This window comes from Falco peregrinus, chromosome 14 (assembly GCF_023634155.1).
Source record: "Falco peregrinus isolate bFalPer1 chromosome 14, bFalPer1.pri, whole genome shotgun sequence".
In the NCBI taxonomy this organism is placed as follows: domain Eukaryota; kingdom Metazoa; phylum Chordata; class Aves; order Falconiformes; family Falconidae; genus Falco; species Falco peregrinus.
This window is the reverse complement of record NC_073734.1, coordinates 4,035,811-4,052,160: the sequence shown is the minus strand read 5'-3', so window position 1 is coordinate 4,052,160 and position 16,350 is coordinate 4,035,811. Positions and strand designations below refer to the sequence as shown.

Sequence of the window (16,350 nt, the reverse complement as noted above, 5' to 3'; positions counted from 1 at the left end):
CAAATCTTCCCACTGTTATATGTGCAGAGCGGCTTTGCATCCAAGCTTTGCATCGGCCGAGGTTAAATCTGACAGAAGTAAAAACTGAAATATCTGCCAGCAGCTCCCAGTGTCAGCGGTGGAGTTTCATAAAAACTCTGCTCCAAAGACAGAACTCCAGCGTGGCTGTTCATGTGCCACAGATTAACCCTAAGGAATTAAAAATTCCCCTGAAACGCTCAACTCCCACTCCTCCGGGCATTCGAGGAAACCTGCCCTCGTTCTGCTCTGCTCTGCGTGCACTGGGTTTCTGTAACGCGCACAATATGCCGTTTGCTTTACAAAAACTTTGCGATGGTTTGGGGACGGGGGGATGCACACCAGCTCTGCGTACAGCGAATGAAGTCATGGGGAAGAGAAAGTCTATGTCAAGTTTGGAATTATTTCTCTACTGTGCTAGAGAAAATTTTGGTGCCTGTTCAAAGCTACCGTGCATTGTTGCAGAGGGTGCAAAAGAAAAAAAAAAGTAATCTTTGTTTAAAACAACTTAATAGTCGCAAGATCAAGAGGAACAAAAGGGAAAATATATTCTGAGGGAAATGTGACTTCTAGAGCTCGAACAGCACTTGAAGTCCCCATCAAATAACCTTCAGCCGAGGTTGCACAGAACCAAGAGGAAGCAGGGAAGCCAGCACAGATTACCAGATCACAGGGAGGGGGTAAAGCAAAGATAACTGTTGCAAAGATCACAAGGGAACTGCGTGTATTTGGCACAGCTGCACCTGTAATAGGTTAAGTTGGTGCCCTCGTGAAGCAACTGTTTTTCAAGAAGTAATTAGTGGAGCAGGCAAGAGAGCCACAGGCATAAGGGAGGTAAGTGAAGAAAGAACTGCAAAAATAGGAAAATAGTTCAAATTAATAAAAACTGTTTTCAAAGCCAAAAGGACTTGCTGCAGTCATCTCGGCAAACAGCCCAACAGGCGACAGAACACCCCCGAGTTAATTCTCCTTGCATTGTCTACAAATACAGACCAACTACAACAGATACTATAAAACCAAGACAGCATTTAAAGGGGAGCCTAATGTCCTTATGTTTAAGAAATGCAAGATCTGCTACAGCCACCAGCTAAGCTCATCTCACACCAGCCACCTTCCCAAGAAATCTGGTGCTTTGTTTTTCAGTTTAATTTCTTTAGGTTCAACTTCCAGCAGGCAGGGACTTTTCCCTCGATTTTTAAAAAACATCCCAGAACAAAGCAAGCAGGATGGGTGTCAGGCAAGGTCGGCCCAAAACCCGAGGGCAGCAGATGTTTAGAAGGCGAATAAACTCCCCAGCACCCTGCCCAGGCTCTGGCAGTCAATAACACATGGGCTTCCAACCCACCAGATGCTCTCAACTTTCTCCTTGCTAAGCTAAATAGCTTGTGTTTCCAGCTCCCAATGCATGAAACGAGTCTTCTGAGTCCCATTCAACCAACCAGCCTCTTCTATTCTTTTTTAAGTGAATAACTATGTTAATCTCATTAGCTATGCTATGGCAAAGCCAGTCTGGGAGTTGGTCCCACCTACTACCCAAATCACCTTCAGGGGCTCCTATAACACAGGGAGCACATCAACCCCAGGGGTACTGGGAAACAAGAAATACTACTGGTTTTAGGATAACCCAACCTTATGGTGCCAGGCCAACAAAAACAGCAGTGGCCCTGGGACCCAGAGCAACCCTTGTATCACATCACAATGCTACCGAGCATCATCTGCAGGTGAGCAGTGCCAGTCACTGGCCTCACTCAGCCCTTGGCACTGGTCACTCACCCTCCCCGGCTCCAACACACCCACACCTCAAGAATTTCCCTGTGCCACACCTGCACTTACTTGCCAACATACACCACAGCCTCAGCCATCTCCAGCCCCACACAAGTCTCCCCTGCACTCAAGTAACAGCTGGTGGCCACTTCTGCTGAGCTCCCCTCTCTGTAAAATCATCACAGGGCTCAAATAACAAAATACTGAGAGTCTCGAGGGTGCTTGGACATCATTTGGAAACCGCTGCCTTGACGCTTGCTTGTAACATCACCAGTATTTAGGGCACCTTTTGGTGAGAAACCAAACCAGAAATCCCAGCCAGTGCAGTCTAAGTTCAGCCCCGTCTTATATTCAGCTACAATCAAGAACAACAGAAACATGTTCTGTGACCCTAAACAAATTCATGTGGTAAAACATCATGTTTAAAATGCAACGAGTCACATGATGGCAACACACCTACACAAAATACTCAGGCCTGCACCTGGGGAAAGAATGTAATCGCCAGTTTCTGCTCCCCCACGGGAGCCAAGGCAGCGCCTGTGTCCAAAGCAGTGGGTCACCTCTTCTCCAATGCTTTAGACCTGGCATGTGAAGTTCTGGAAATGAAGAGAAGCTGTGGCAGCTGCTCTGGAGGACGACAGCACTGCACCAGGGACATGGGGACAAGGCAGGTGAGGATGAGGAAGGTGGCAAAGCCCCCTCCGAGAGCAAGAGCACCAATGTCTGCACACATGCACAGCCTCTCCAGAAGAGGAGCATTGGGCAGGTCCACAGTGGCAATGCTTCCAGCGATATTTTTCTGGTAGATGCAAGGAGCCTCATGGCCAAGGTCTCCCCCCCCACGGGCTTCCCCCAGGAAGATGCACCTTCACCCATGGACCTGCCGAGGACAGGGCACAGACACGCAAGCAGAAACCAGGGCACACACCGCATGTACCTGCAGACAGCATGGTGAGAGGGAAAGCGGGGCCATTCCTTGACCATTCTAGATCTGGTTTTAAATAACCATCCTTGTCCAGATCACTGACATAAATGCTTATGAGATTATTTGATAGTTTAGGGCTGACAAAACAGACCAGGTGAGAACAAGTGAGATTCCCACTTCCCTATACATATGACCAAAGGGCACATATACAGTAGAGGGAAAACATGCACGCTGTCCTTCACAACAAGGCAGCAGCACTGACCAGATGGGTCTTTAAATAGGATTAAAAGGAAGACAGCTCTACTACATCCAGCCCTTTCCTCCAGGGCTGGAAACCCACCCTCCTTGCAGCCAAGTATCCACAACGGGGAACCAGCCTTTTGCTTTTACCCCCTTTGTTCTTCCAAGCCACTTCCTCCCTTGTGTTTACCTTACAGACCTGCCATCTCCCTCTGGCTCACAATTCCTCCTTCTTTGGAAAGTCTTTGAGATGCACATTATACAAGATACACAAAAATAAATTGTTTTTAATCCTGCGGATTCCAGTGCTCCCAAACAAGGATCTTAAAGAGCTTTACAAACAATGGATTAAGCCTTAAGACTCCCTGTGAGGTAGGAAAGTGCCTCTCTCACAGAAGCGGAGGAAGGTGAACGAGGCTGAAGGCTGTACAATGCGACTTTATCACCACTGCAGAAGTGACCTGTTTCTATACGCACAAACACAGGCAAGTCTATCACCGATCCATCATCAGTCTAGCAGCACCTTTGCCATTTCACTCCAGACTCCGAAGCGGCTTCAAAAACACCATGCATCTTTCAAACGCCAAACGCTTTCCTTCCCACTGTGTACCAGGAGCGCTACTCAAAGCACTCAGCCCAAGAGAAACCATCCCAAGGATGGCAGCGCCACTGGCTCCTAAAGCTGCGGGCACAAGGCTGCTCTTGGAGTACTGTTGAGACTTCATGACAACTAGCTTTCATTATCAGGCACACAGGAAGCTTTCTCAGCGTGTATTTCGAGCAGCTCACCAGACGCAATCCTACAGAGAAAGGCACCTTCTTGGTTTGCTCCTCGACATCAAGAAGACTTTGGGTCACATGCTCTGTAGCCTCAGTCTGCAACCTATATTAACGTGACATCATTTATTCTTAGTGCATCCTGGTCTGTAAAGCCCTTACGCTTCTTCCCAAATATATTTTGCATACATCTTGTAAACAAGCTTTACATCCTTTTGATCAGCACTCTGCACGGAGCCCGGGGAGGGGGAGGAGACTTCCTGTTCCACTATTGCAATCGCTCTCAGCAACGTGCTGCGCTCAGCTCTTGCCGCCCCGTGAGCAATGATGAAATTTTCTATTTTGGTGGCTGCTTCTTCATATATTTGTAGCAAGTTGGCTGTACTCTAGCCCAGCATCGCTGTTGATCTGAATGTATTTTTTTTCAAATTCATTTTAAAGTGGCAATCTGCAGCATCTCCTTTTCAAGCCAAGATGGCCAACTAAGAGCCCTGTTCTCTAGCCAAACGTTTTCACACTACCTGGCTTCTCAGTTTCCTTGCCAGTTGTCTGAAAGCAGACATTTCTGCAAAAGAACTTGTTTACAGAAAAAACAGACTCCTGTATGCAGTAAAGCACACCATCGTGTTTTCTTGCTATTGCTTATCTGCTGAAGATAAATCCGGTTTCTGCTTGCCCAGAGGCAATCAGCCAAATGCTCACCAGCTGATACCTCCCTGTACCTCGTGGTGACTCCACATGCCCAAAGCCTCGCTCCTCTTAAGACCAACCGCCTTTGAGAGGTACAGCCGTACCACACCACCACCGTGAGAGCCGATACAAAAATAAATGCTCCGTCCCGGTTCCAGAGACACGACACCAGCTGAAGCTGCAGAAGGTTGGTATCTTCCTCCCTTTGGAAAGAACAAACACACAGAGACTCCGGCAGCCACTGGAAGCCTGAGTACTGGGTAAATGGTTAAAGGCGATCGCTCGTGCTCACTTGTGACTCCAGCTCACCACTTCCACGTCCTCCCCTTTGCCAGCTCATATGAGAGGCTTATAAAATCAGCACACTGTAGGCAGCCTAGCTGCAACACCGGAATGTTATGTAGTTGGTTACTAATACAGTGCTTTGCATATTGTGTTTCAAACGCTACATGCTTCTACATGTTCAATGTCAACAAGGGGAAAAAATTGTCAGACCAAAATGAAGTCTTCCTAATATGAGTTATTAGCTATACAGCAGGCTACCAGGTGCACTGCGAAGGCCCCGCAGGGATATTCCTGCATTCATTTCAACCCTCCCCTTTTGAGAACCATCTCAGCTCCTTTTCTAATTATTTTCCTCTAGCTGAGATCAGTGTGCTTCTCAGCTCTGCCCGTCGCAGTCCAGCGTGGGCTTCCACATGATCTGCAGCCGGGACAGGTATCATTCGGACAGAAACGCCTTATGTTTGTCACTGAGACAAGCAGCGAGGACCTGGCAGATTTAGGATACTAAACAAGGAGGAAAAATAAACGCAGCATAGATTCTTCTGGGTTAAACCACTTCCAAATTCAAGGGAAAGCAATTTTTTTCAACAAATAGAACATATTACATGAAACTGTGGGTGTGCTACTCTTACAGATGCTCTGTGTGAACCAAAATTTGCTGAAATTATTACAGAAACATTCCACCATCTCCCAAAATAAGCATCTTTGTGTATCTTTGCCTGGTTAAATTATGAAAAAAACCCTGCATAGTGGAGCACAGTTTCCATTTCCTCGCACACTCCTACCAGGGCTGTGCTTACAAGTAAACGCACCGACCTTTTCTCAAAGAAATCAGTGTTTGCTGTTCCTTATAAATTTGCAGAATTTTGGCTCATTTCCATTTCACCCACTTTTAAATACAACGCTCCCCACCCCCACACAACTGTTCCTTTCTAAGGGATGACAGGCTATCCAAAAAATAACAGGAGCACTTGAGCTCCTTGTTCCCTCCCTGGATGGCATCACTCCAGAAGCAGACAAAGGAGCACCAGGAACTTCAGACCAACCTGTTGCAGGGAGCACCTCACCTCAGTTCAGTAGTGTACCAGTTTTTCCTGACCTCCGACGACAACACTTTTCCAGCACTCCCCCCACCCTAGGTTTTCTAAACAATCATTCATGGCACATTTTAATTCTTTATCATTTTCCTATCAAAACCTGGACCTCAAATCCCTTATGAAAAGCACCGTGGTTACTAGAAGGATCACCCCACAACCTTGCTCTGTTTTTCTGTCACCGCTGATGTGGTACACAAAGAATGAGATTTTTCAATTTGTTTTGTCCATCAGCCAAAAATTCCTTCTAATGGACTGAATATGGTGCCTGTGCTAGTCTCTCACTGCTCCAGCTCAACTCTCACAACAGTCACTGCCTACAACGCAGAGCTGGCCTCCTTTTGCAGGAAAATAAGGCCAAACCAGCTTGAAAGCATGTTTGGAATCTGGAGATTAATTCCATGTAAACTAATGCATTCAAACCTCTTTGTACAGCTTCAGAAAGGGCTGTCTGATCCCAGCGAGAAGTAGGGCAGCGCATACCCATGCCGTACGATGGGGAGGCAGGCAGAGCTGCCTCCATTTTGAAACTCTTTACTAAAGCTCGCAACCATTAAGACAGACGCGTCCTGCCCCGGTGAGCCGGCCGTGCCGCCGCTCAGCCACCTGCCTGCACCTCGGCCCATCGCACCCACTGCCCAGGCAGGCAAGGCACCACTGCCAGCCGCTCGCAGGCAGGGTGACGGGGCCAGGGGAGCCTGCTGAAAAGGCCTGCAGGGAAACAAAGAGGTGCCGGAGCGGACCAGAGGGCAGAGCGGCGGGTCAGGAGGCGGGAGGGCTCCCACGGGAGCCTCTGCCCAGGACCCGGAGCTTTTGTTCGGCAGAAAATGCCAGGAGCAACAAAGCTCCTCGAGGCCATGGGGCTGCGACGCACGGCACGCTGCGCCTGGGGGTGGGCAGCACCCCATCCCCCAGTCCCCCACACCTGCCTCCTGCTGCAGCGCCCCTCACCAACGGCTCCCACTTTGCTCCACCATCTCTCTCCCCAGGAGATAAATTATTCAGAATGAAACCATTTTAAACTCTGTTGGGATGCTGAGCAAAGCTAAGATGGGTGGTGCTGCAGAGGAAGCTGTCAGGGACATGACCAGAAACCAGGTCTTCCTCACACAGAAGGTTACAAATGCAGTTAGAGCTGATACCGTCTGAACCCAATGCCATGAAACACTCTGAAATAACTGAACACAAAGCTCTAAGGGTACCCCATCACACTCAGAGATGCAATACCAACTTGAGTGCAAGGCCCAGGGGCCTGCCATGCCACATTCATTCGCAGGAGGCTCCCACAAAGCCACGCCATCGGTGATGTTTTAGCACTAGCCGCCTTTGTATTCCTGTATTTTCCTCCTGCCAGCCCAGCATAAAGCAACGGAAAGAAAGACAGCCGAGCAGAATACGGTTTGCATGGTGACCTTCATGTGCCTGGGCAGCCTGGTGAGCAACATGGTGGCTTCACAACCATCACGCATGCAGATGTGCTTCACAGATGATGCTGCAGACCCATTTCTGCAGCTGTGCTGTCCCCCAGGCATGGGAAACTAAAGCAGGGGTGGCACGTGGAGTCTGAGAACCGCCAAATTCCTCCTGGGTGACTGGGCACACCTAGGTTCCCAACGCTGTGGGCTGCTGCCTCAGGTGGGAGGAGATGGGTCCCATCAGAGAAATGCAGGGCCGAGTCCACAGAGGTGTCCCAAAGCCAACACCCCACTACGCTGCTGGGAGGACTGGGCCACCTTGCCAAAACAAACAGGCAGCACAGCAGTACTCCGGAGGACAAGAGCCCTCCCACTGCCCTCCTGCAGGGGAATGGGTCCCCGAAAGGTTCCCAGCCACCCGCTAGACTCCAGACCCACTGTGGAGCTTCCTTCCACAAGGGCTACACAAGCAGGACCCTCTGCCACAGGCTGCCTGACGCGCAGCACGTGGCCAGCAGCAGTTTGCAGCATGTACACTCCTTAGACACGAGCACCAGTAAGGTACTTGACACGGGGCCCCACCGTACAGATGTATTCAGGTCAGAAAGAACATCAGCAGAAAGGTAGTTCAGAGAAGCGAGGGGGTTTGTGTTGTTTTGTTTTTAAATGAGGAGACAAAATAATTAAATGGCCTGGAAACTACTCTACATTAAAAGTCACTATAGCACTAAAAATCTCGCTCTGACAGTTATGGGTGAAGCCCTTTAAAAGTTACCATGGTAGTTGATGCAGCTATTCGCCCACTCGTTCTTCAATAATGGTGGATTATTTTTTTTAATGCGATTCAACCACAAACAAGCAAATGTTGCTGAAGGAAAAAGTACTTTCTCACACCATAAAAAACCCTCCATCCTTTATCTGTGCCACAAGTGCACAGCTAAGGAGGAGACAGCAGGTAACAGGGAGCCAAGCCAAACACGCAACGCTGAACTTCGCTCCCTCCCTCTCCAGGGAGAGAGGAAATTTAAGAAGCAGATTCAGGATTTCAGCATCCATTTCACTTTCCCTTCCCCCTCCTGAACTATCGCTCCCTGGGCCCCAAACGGCTATTCAGATGCTATGTCAGCTGAATGCTGCATTCGCTTCCTCTCTCAAACACCAGCTCAGCAAGCCTCGCAACACGCTACATGTCAGACGAGAAAGCCAAGTATTTCTGGAATACATCTTTCCTCCTTTTAATTAAGCGCCCAGGTAGAGAGCAGCTCACACAGAAGCGTTCGCTCTGCAAAAGCCGCATCCAGCAAGGCTGGCAGAGGCAAGTCGGAGCAAGACAAGGCCCAAACAAAGGAAAGCAAACACGGGCTGTAAGGGAGGAGCAGGATACAACTGCATTGACCTGCCCAGCTATTATTTTCGCAATCAAACCGAGGTCTAGAAACTCCTACGGCCAAAGGGAAAGCTTTGCCTGCCTGAGAACGCCTCGCAGCAAACTCCCCAGCAGCACAGCCCTCATCCCGTGTGCAGGTGGAAAACGAAAACCTCTCAACCCCCAGCTCAGCAGCAGTTAACTGTGAATAACGTGGAGGCTGAGGAGTCGCCTCCCCATCTGCCAGATAAACCCCGCTCCTTCCCCAGGGACCTCCCTGCACCCCCGGAACAGGGGTTGCCATAGATGAGCCCCCCCCAGACGCACAGCTCCAAGCGGGGTGAGGCAGATGGGGAGAGGGAATAAGCAGCTTCCAGCACTAAGCCGGGGAGGGCAGGACTGAGCCTGCGTGCCACACATGCCGGGGGCACGCGGTGCCAGGGCGCAGCCGGCCAGGGGGCCATGCCGCCGGCCAGCCTTCTTGCCTGGTGCTAGCCTAAGCAACATGTACTGCTGGCTCTACAAAAACAATATTCCTCATTCTTAATCCAGTATAAATTATTTGTTACAATAAATACTTGCACTGAAAGCCTTGAGGCTTTACTAACAAAGCTGGGTTTGCACACAGGCTGCCAGGTTTTGAGAACTGGTTTAATCAGCTGGAGAAGCTGTTAGTGTGCTTAGGGAGCACATTCAGGCTTTGCAAGACACAATTTAAGTGAAAAGAACCGCTGTCAGCAGCAGCTCTTTTCTCCCACAGTCCCCTCGACTTCAACTCTCACCAACCCAAAACAACTCAAACTGGGAAACGTTTTTGCCACAGTGTGAACTGGGAGAAAGCAATCATCACTGCGGCCCTTGAACGGGTCCATCCACTTAGACATTCATGTATTCGGCAAGGGGCAGTTTCTGTGCCGAAGCGTGTTTCCAGCCAGCGCCCTGGCGAGCAGCAAGCCAACAACTTTCAAGATGAATTAAGGCCACCGCTTCCGCGGAGTTATGCTGGTGGAAGGCAGCTTTGTTAAACCGAAATGAAAGCTAAAAACGTGCTACATTCACCCCATTGTTCCTTCGCCTTTTCTAATAGCTGTTTTCTCTCCTCCATCACTCTCAGGCTTCGCACGCTCAGCTGTGACTCTTTGTGCCTCCCTTTCGCTGCCTTCTGCTTCTGTTTGTCCTTTTGATCTCCACTTCTCAGCTTGTGTTTTCTGCTGCGTCCCCATCCCCCATGCCTGATTTCCACTTTTATTAGGGTGTGAGGCAGAACGGCTCAAAGGATGAACAATGCGTTTTAGCTGAAAAGGCTTTGAAGCTGAATTGTGTTGTTTACCGATACATTCCCCAGTCTCCTACTGAAATAAAATAGTATTTTACCTCCACCAAAGTGCTTGCTGTTTATTTTCAGTTGGAAGCAATTATAAAAAGCTGATGGCACATTTAAATGCATAAAAACAGGACCAGGAGCACAGGAATATGATAACTTTTTTAAAAAAAGAAAACACACACAACAAAAAATCCCAGACAACCGCACCTCCCAAAAGCCCGCAGTTTCTAGGAGAAATTATTTTGGAGTCCAATTGTAAAGCTGCTGCTGCTGCGAGGACAGGTTAAAGCTTCAACCAACTCTGAAAAGCTGTTGTGAGCCAGCACATTAGTTTGTTTTCTATACAGGCGTGCTTTCCTTCAACACTGAACAGGAATGTGTACCAAATAGCTGCTTTTCCACCCGAGAGTTCCTTTAACTCCAAAGCATTACTTCCAATTAACGTGTGCTCTTTCAAGTCTAAATACTTAAACTCTTTAAACTGGACAACTTGCAGCAAGTGAGGAAGCCCAACATGCAGCTCCTGCCCCCACGGTGGCTGCCCAGCACAGGCAGAGCAGGCAGGGTTCCCTGCCCACCCCGAAGGCCAGGCACCTCTTGCACCAGCCTCAAAGCCTGAGAGCTCCATCACCAGACTCCCCAGTAGCAGCATCTCCCAAAGCTGAGTCCTGGGCTGGGTAATACTATCTATAAATTAAGAGGCAGGATGGGAGATAAAAAGCAAAATAACATGAGCCATGGAGACAAGGCTTTAGTTCCTTGGCCTGCTCAGCGTAATGTTTCATTACCACACAGAATTACACCCCACCACGGCAGTACAAGCATGGCTCAGCCAGACAAGGGGCACAGCAGGTCCTGGGAGCACCCCGAGCTCTGGCTCTGCCTCTCACTGGGGTGCCGACCGCCACGGGCAGGAGCTGGCAGGGCTGACAGCCCAGCACTCACCTGGGGCAAAGCATGGGCTGCAGATGGAAGCAGCAAAACACACCAAAAATGCTGTGGATTCATGAGCTGTCTTAGCCAGCAGCAGCTGGGTTGGCCAACGCTACCTCGGCAGGAGAACACATTAAACCAGTAGAAAGGAAAGGGCCCGGACAAGCCTGTAAGGTATGCATCTCCAAAAACTCAACCATCAGACTCTAGCAGAAATAAAAAAGACTAATCTCTGGGAGAAGAGCAGCACCTTAGGGCCCACAAGCCCCCCCCGGAATCCAGCAACCACAAACAGGCAGCTGAGAGAGCTGGGCAACTCCCCCTGCCCACTCCCCAGTGCAAAAACAGACTTCTGCATGCTTAACAGTGAATTAAAATAAATTAAACCTCAGCTCACACAAAGTGTACAATTATTATTTTTTCATCATAGACAGGTAGATTTTCAAGCTGACTGACCAAACAAAGAAAGCATAGAATAGTTGAGTCTAAATTATGCCACTCTGACTGTAAGCTATAAACTCTGTTATTCAAAATTCAAGATTTGCAGGCTATAGAGTAGGTTTGGGAGCTGTTAATCAATGACTGAAATGAAAGCTAATGCTTTACATGATGCACAGAGCTTCCTCCGAGGGAAAAGAGATTAACTCTCTGTAGATCACAGCTCTCAACCATACAGGTTTATTTCCTTACCCATCACTATACCTTAAATAATTTAAGGCAATACTAAACCAGTAACAGAGCACAATTTTAAGCAAAGAGCTTTTATTCTTATGGAATAAAATCCTCTTTTTTTTAAAAAAAAAAGAGTCTACCTGAAAATGCTGCAGCTGGAGACAGCCTACTTTAAAGAACATGGGCACTGGGAAATGACAGTGCCTGGAAGCTCCCTAGGCAGAAGCCAGAACCGCCTGGTCCAGGCTTGGCTACTTAGGCCTCATTTAGTTAAGAGGCACAGAGAAAATCCAGCAAAAATCATGTTATTTAAGTGCTTAAAAAAAATCTCAGGGTCTGTCATGAAATAGCTCTGTAGATCAGGTAGGTGCCAAATAGTCTCAGTTAAGAAAAAGCAGCCTTAAAAGCCTGAGAAGCGTCCGTTGACACACCACCAGCAGACCAGCAGCTGGTTTTCATACCCCTGCTCTTGTGCCCAAGAGTTTAGAGCTGAAGATGCAGGGACAAACTGACACCAGACTAACGCCCAGTTTGGACTTTGCCCATGTAACTTCAGGATTCGATCTAAATTCTTAAAGAAAAGGTGGAAAGTAGCTCTGTCTCCCCTCCAACACCACATGTTTTAGCACAGATGAGTGTGCCGAACCAATGTGGAGAGGCGTGGAAACCCTACCATAACAAATGCTACCAAAGAGGTATCTGATCTCCTGGCCTCACCAGCACTCAGAAATGCTAACTCTGCCTTACGGGACCAGAGGAGCACACGGTTACGTGGGGCCTTGAAGTGAAACGCATAAAAGGATGACATTCAAAATCTGCAGGTGTCTTGAACGGTGCATACTTCTTACTCCTACTTACTCCTCCTTCAGCTTGTCCACATCTCTGAAGACTCCCAAGTTACACAACCACTAGACAGTCTCATTTATCCTCTACTGAGTAAATACTTTAAACATTTTCTTAAGATAAAAACATACTGATGGCACTTGAACAAGCAGATTTCAGAAACAACAGGCTAACATTCCCGAATTAAAGCACATGAACATGTGCCCTGTGTATATATTAAAAACACAAAATTTCCAGCAAAGCAGTAATTACGTAAGGTATGCTGCTAATTGTTTTGAGTTCCCCAAAAAAGAAAACTGTACACTTCACAGCAAGTAATTTGAAAACAAAACTGTTAATAACTTGGAAATATTCTTCCAGTTACTACAACAAAACTTCTTCAATTATCTTCTACATTAAACAGAAGTGAGGAAAATTCCCAGATTACAGCAGCGAGGTTTGTGCCAGGTTTCAGGGCTGCTGGTGGCCCCTCTGAAATCTTGTCCTGGTCCAAAACGCCCAGAGCTGTGCACAGGTGCCCAGCATGGTTTTGTTCCCCTCCTCCTTACGCATGTGCAGACCTCCTCAGGCTTAAATCTGGAAGCAGGGTAGGTTTGTATCACCCTCTGCCTTCCAGAAACAGTTTCAATGTAAAAGCAACATCAGTTATACTGAAGTTGTAAAAACTCACACATTTACTGAACTAGTTCATCGTTTCCAAACCTGAAAATTTCATCAACTGAAACTCCACACTAAGAAGCAAAAGGAGCTAAGGCCATGGAATGAAGCCTACCTAAAGCACCACTGCGTTGCATGGCACCGGATCAGCGGTGGGGCTGGGCCCAGCTCTCCTGCACTCCCTCGGCTGGGAGGACGGATGCTTCCAGAGGTGCAGTGCTCAGGAGGTCTGGGGATGGCATGAAGAGGAGCTTGCCTTAAGCTCACCAGATCCTGAAGCTCCATTCAAGATGTTTCTCGTGAGAAGAATCAGGAATTACAGGCTGCAAACTGAAGAAACATCTGCTAGGTAGCAGGCAGCCATCCGGGCTCACCAGTGGCACAGGAAGAGAAATCCTCTGCAGGCTTTCAATGGTGTGCAGAGCAAGCTCCCAGCAGTGAGCTAGCGCTGATCGCAGACTGACATCAAAGCAGAAAACATCCACAGCATTTTTTTCATGTAAATTATTCTTCCTGGCACGTGTGAGACACTGGCTGAATCCCTGATCAGATGGCAAAGGCGGCTGGTCTGCGTTTGGGGCAGGGAGCAGTGGCAGTAGCCCTGGCTGGGAAAGGAGTTCAGTCTGCAGGGCCACCTTACACCATGAGTCTGCCTGATTCAACAGTTTTGCGATACCATTTGGGGCCCCAGTAATTTGGTTTTTTAGAAAAGGATGTAAAACATTCAGTGTCCACTATCGGTCATACAGGTGAGCAGATGCAAGCCCACCACTAAATTTTCAAGGCAATTTTGCAACGTTGCTTCGTTTTCTTTCTGCGTCTACAAAGAGAGCATTGCTGCACTTCATTAGGTATCTCCTTGTTTTCAGTAGCTTAAACGCTGAAAAAAAGCAAAACTAAAAAAAGAAATCATGACACTGGAAACGGCCATCTTTAAAAAACTGTTTTTAAACACCTACTCAAGTCAACACTTGTGCAACAAGGGAGCAAGACACAGTCTGCACGCTCATTCAGCTGTTCACCTTTTCCCTAAGCAACCAAAAAGCTCTGAACAAAACCTCCAGCTGCAGGGTACGGCCTTCAGAGAGACACCTTTGGCTTAACTCATTCAAGATTATTTCCCATTTTATTAGACAGGGCTACCAAGCAGCAGCAGCAGAGATTATTTCATTAAGATAGCCACCAGCACAACGGCACTTCCTGAAGGCTGAAGCCGGCAGGGCTGTCACAGCAGGGCTGTCACGACAGTGCTGGAGGCAGGAGGGGAAGCGGACGGTGTTGCAGCCGTAATACACCATGTGTCCTCCAGCAGACCCTGTCTGGAGGGAGGACGGGTGTGCTGGAGCTGCTTGGGGAAGCCAGATGCGAGGCCTGGCACTGACGCCAGCAGCCGAGCTATTTTTACTAACCAATGGGTTGCGGTGCCGGAGCAGGAGCTGCTTCTCTCCGAGCCTGGCTCACCACGCTCAGCCGGGCTAGAGGGATCCAGGCAGCTCTCGGGGCCAAGGTGGGAGCCCAGCACCTGCTGCTGCCAGACCAGGAGGGAATTTGGGCACCGTTTGCAAAGCAGAGGGCTTTTCTGCCCACATGGACAAGCACCAGCTCCAAAAATTATTTACTTTTTTTTTTTTTGGCAGGGAAGCTTCCCCATCAGAATCCACAGAAAAATCCATTAAATTGCCTAGTACAGAGAAGTCTAAATAGGTGATGATTTCTCCTAGCCACAATGGCACGGGCAAGGACCCTAAGCCCTTCCCAAGGTCAGCTCCCTCCTCCTTGGACAAGTCGAAACCACGCACCAAATCCCGTTTGAAAAAAAAAAGTCAAGACAATAAAAGTTTAATTCAGATAAACATATTCAAACTATCAGTGCATGTCACCAGATTTTACCAGGCTTTCAAATGCTCTGCAGCTTCTTGAAACTGAATGCCAGGAATACCTGCTGAAATTATCAGAGCAATACTGGCTGCCTTAGTGCTCTCTCCATTTCCTCAGGCTTCCTTCCTGGCTTCCTTCCAGTATTGCCATCTCTTACAGAAGATCCTGTTTTCCTTCATCATCTGAGTTGTCTCCTCCTCTTCCTTCTCATTGCCACCCACTCATTTTTTCATCTTTCCCAATATTGTATTTGCTACATCTTCCTCTCTCGCTGCAGCGTTTTCCCCCTGTGCCGCCCGGCAGACCGGCTGACCCTGTGCTCGGCCCCGCACCGCTCGCTTCAGAGTAGTAGCTCGCACACGCTACTACTGTCCAGGATAACACCCGGGTCAGAAGCTTTTTCCTAGCCCACATCCCGCCTGTCGCTGATCGCAAGGACATGTGGCTTCTCCCTGGAGCAATTTAATGTTTGAGAAGCTCCCTGAGATACGGTCTCAGCAGCTGGCCCCTACAGACCCACCCCGGGCCAGATACCCAGGACATGAAGCTCGCTGAGAAGAGCAAAACAAGCAGCAAGCTGAGCCTTTTCTCTTTCCTCCTTCCCTTCCTGCAGCCTGGATCAAGAAAGCCACATACAAGCGAGAGCTCCTGCCAGCCTCCTCCACACCAGCCCTGCTGCACAGCAGAGCCACATCCCCCCCAGCCTGGCACTATCTTCTCTAAACACATACATGCCTTTTCGTGCCAGGCACTGCATTAAGCACAATAATCCCAATTCTAAAGAGTACCAAATACATTACTAATAAAATAGTGATGTAGTCAGCCTGAAACCCCCTTTGACTAGAAGAGGCCACCCGCCTTCCACGGCAGGAGTGAAAAAGCTGCAGTTTCTGTGGCCCAGCGAGTTCCTGGCTACAGCCCCATGCTAGAAGCAGCAGGTCCCTTGAAGCTCAGCTCTGCAGAAGCCTGAGCACAGGGCAGGTTTGGGGTTTTTTTTAATCACCAGACTATGCAGGCAGTCCCTGGACAAAACACATTAGACTTAAGCCACCACAGTCACCACCGCACCCTCCATTGTTCCCCTGCAACAAACTGAGCCAAAACCTAACAGCTATAAACAACCATTCTCACCTCTTTCGCGGAAGAAGGCGAGTTTTCTCTTTTTTTTTGGCAAACTATGACACAAAACTGAGCTTGGCCTATCCTGCAGCCTCTGTTAGTGCTACTGCACACTCAGACAAGCTGAAGAGCTATTTTTACCATACACAGAGAGACGATGCCCAAGACGCTGGACATCAGTGCGCTGGAACCAGCGCAGTGCCACCTCGTCACCATCCACCCGGTCCCCATGTTCACTCAATACCATAAAGGCTGAAGAGTCTTGTCAGTATCACAGCATCTACCAGCCCTTCAGAGGGACACCAAGCATTTGACAAGTGATTGGATTGTTTTCCACACACCCATGTCCT

At 48.6% G+C, this 16,350-nt stretch overlaps 1 protein-coding gene across 5 annotated transcripts in view; it reads right to left on the bottom strand.

Annotated features, from left to right (window-relative positions):
• Positions 1-16,350, bottom strand: part of ANKRD11 (ankyrin repeat domain containing 11) — a 159,869-nt gene that overhangs the window by 81,799 nt on the left and 61,720 nt on the right. Inside the window, exon 1 of one of the 5 annotated variants that reach the window (XM_055819015.1) lies at positions 13,119-13,389. The exons of the other annotated variants lie outside the window; for them this stretch is intronic. The gene's annotated coding sequence lies outside the window, so the exon portion shown is untranslated. Of the gene's footprint in view, positions 1-13,118; positions 13,390-16,350 lie in introns of those variants that run through there. 5 annotated transcript variants of the gene reach the window in all.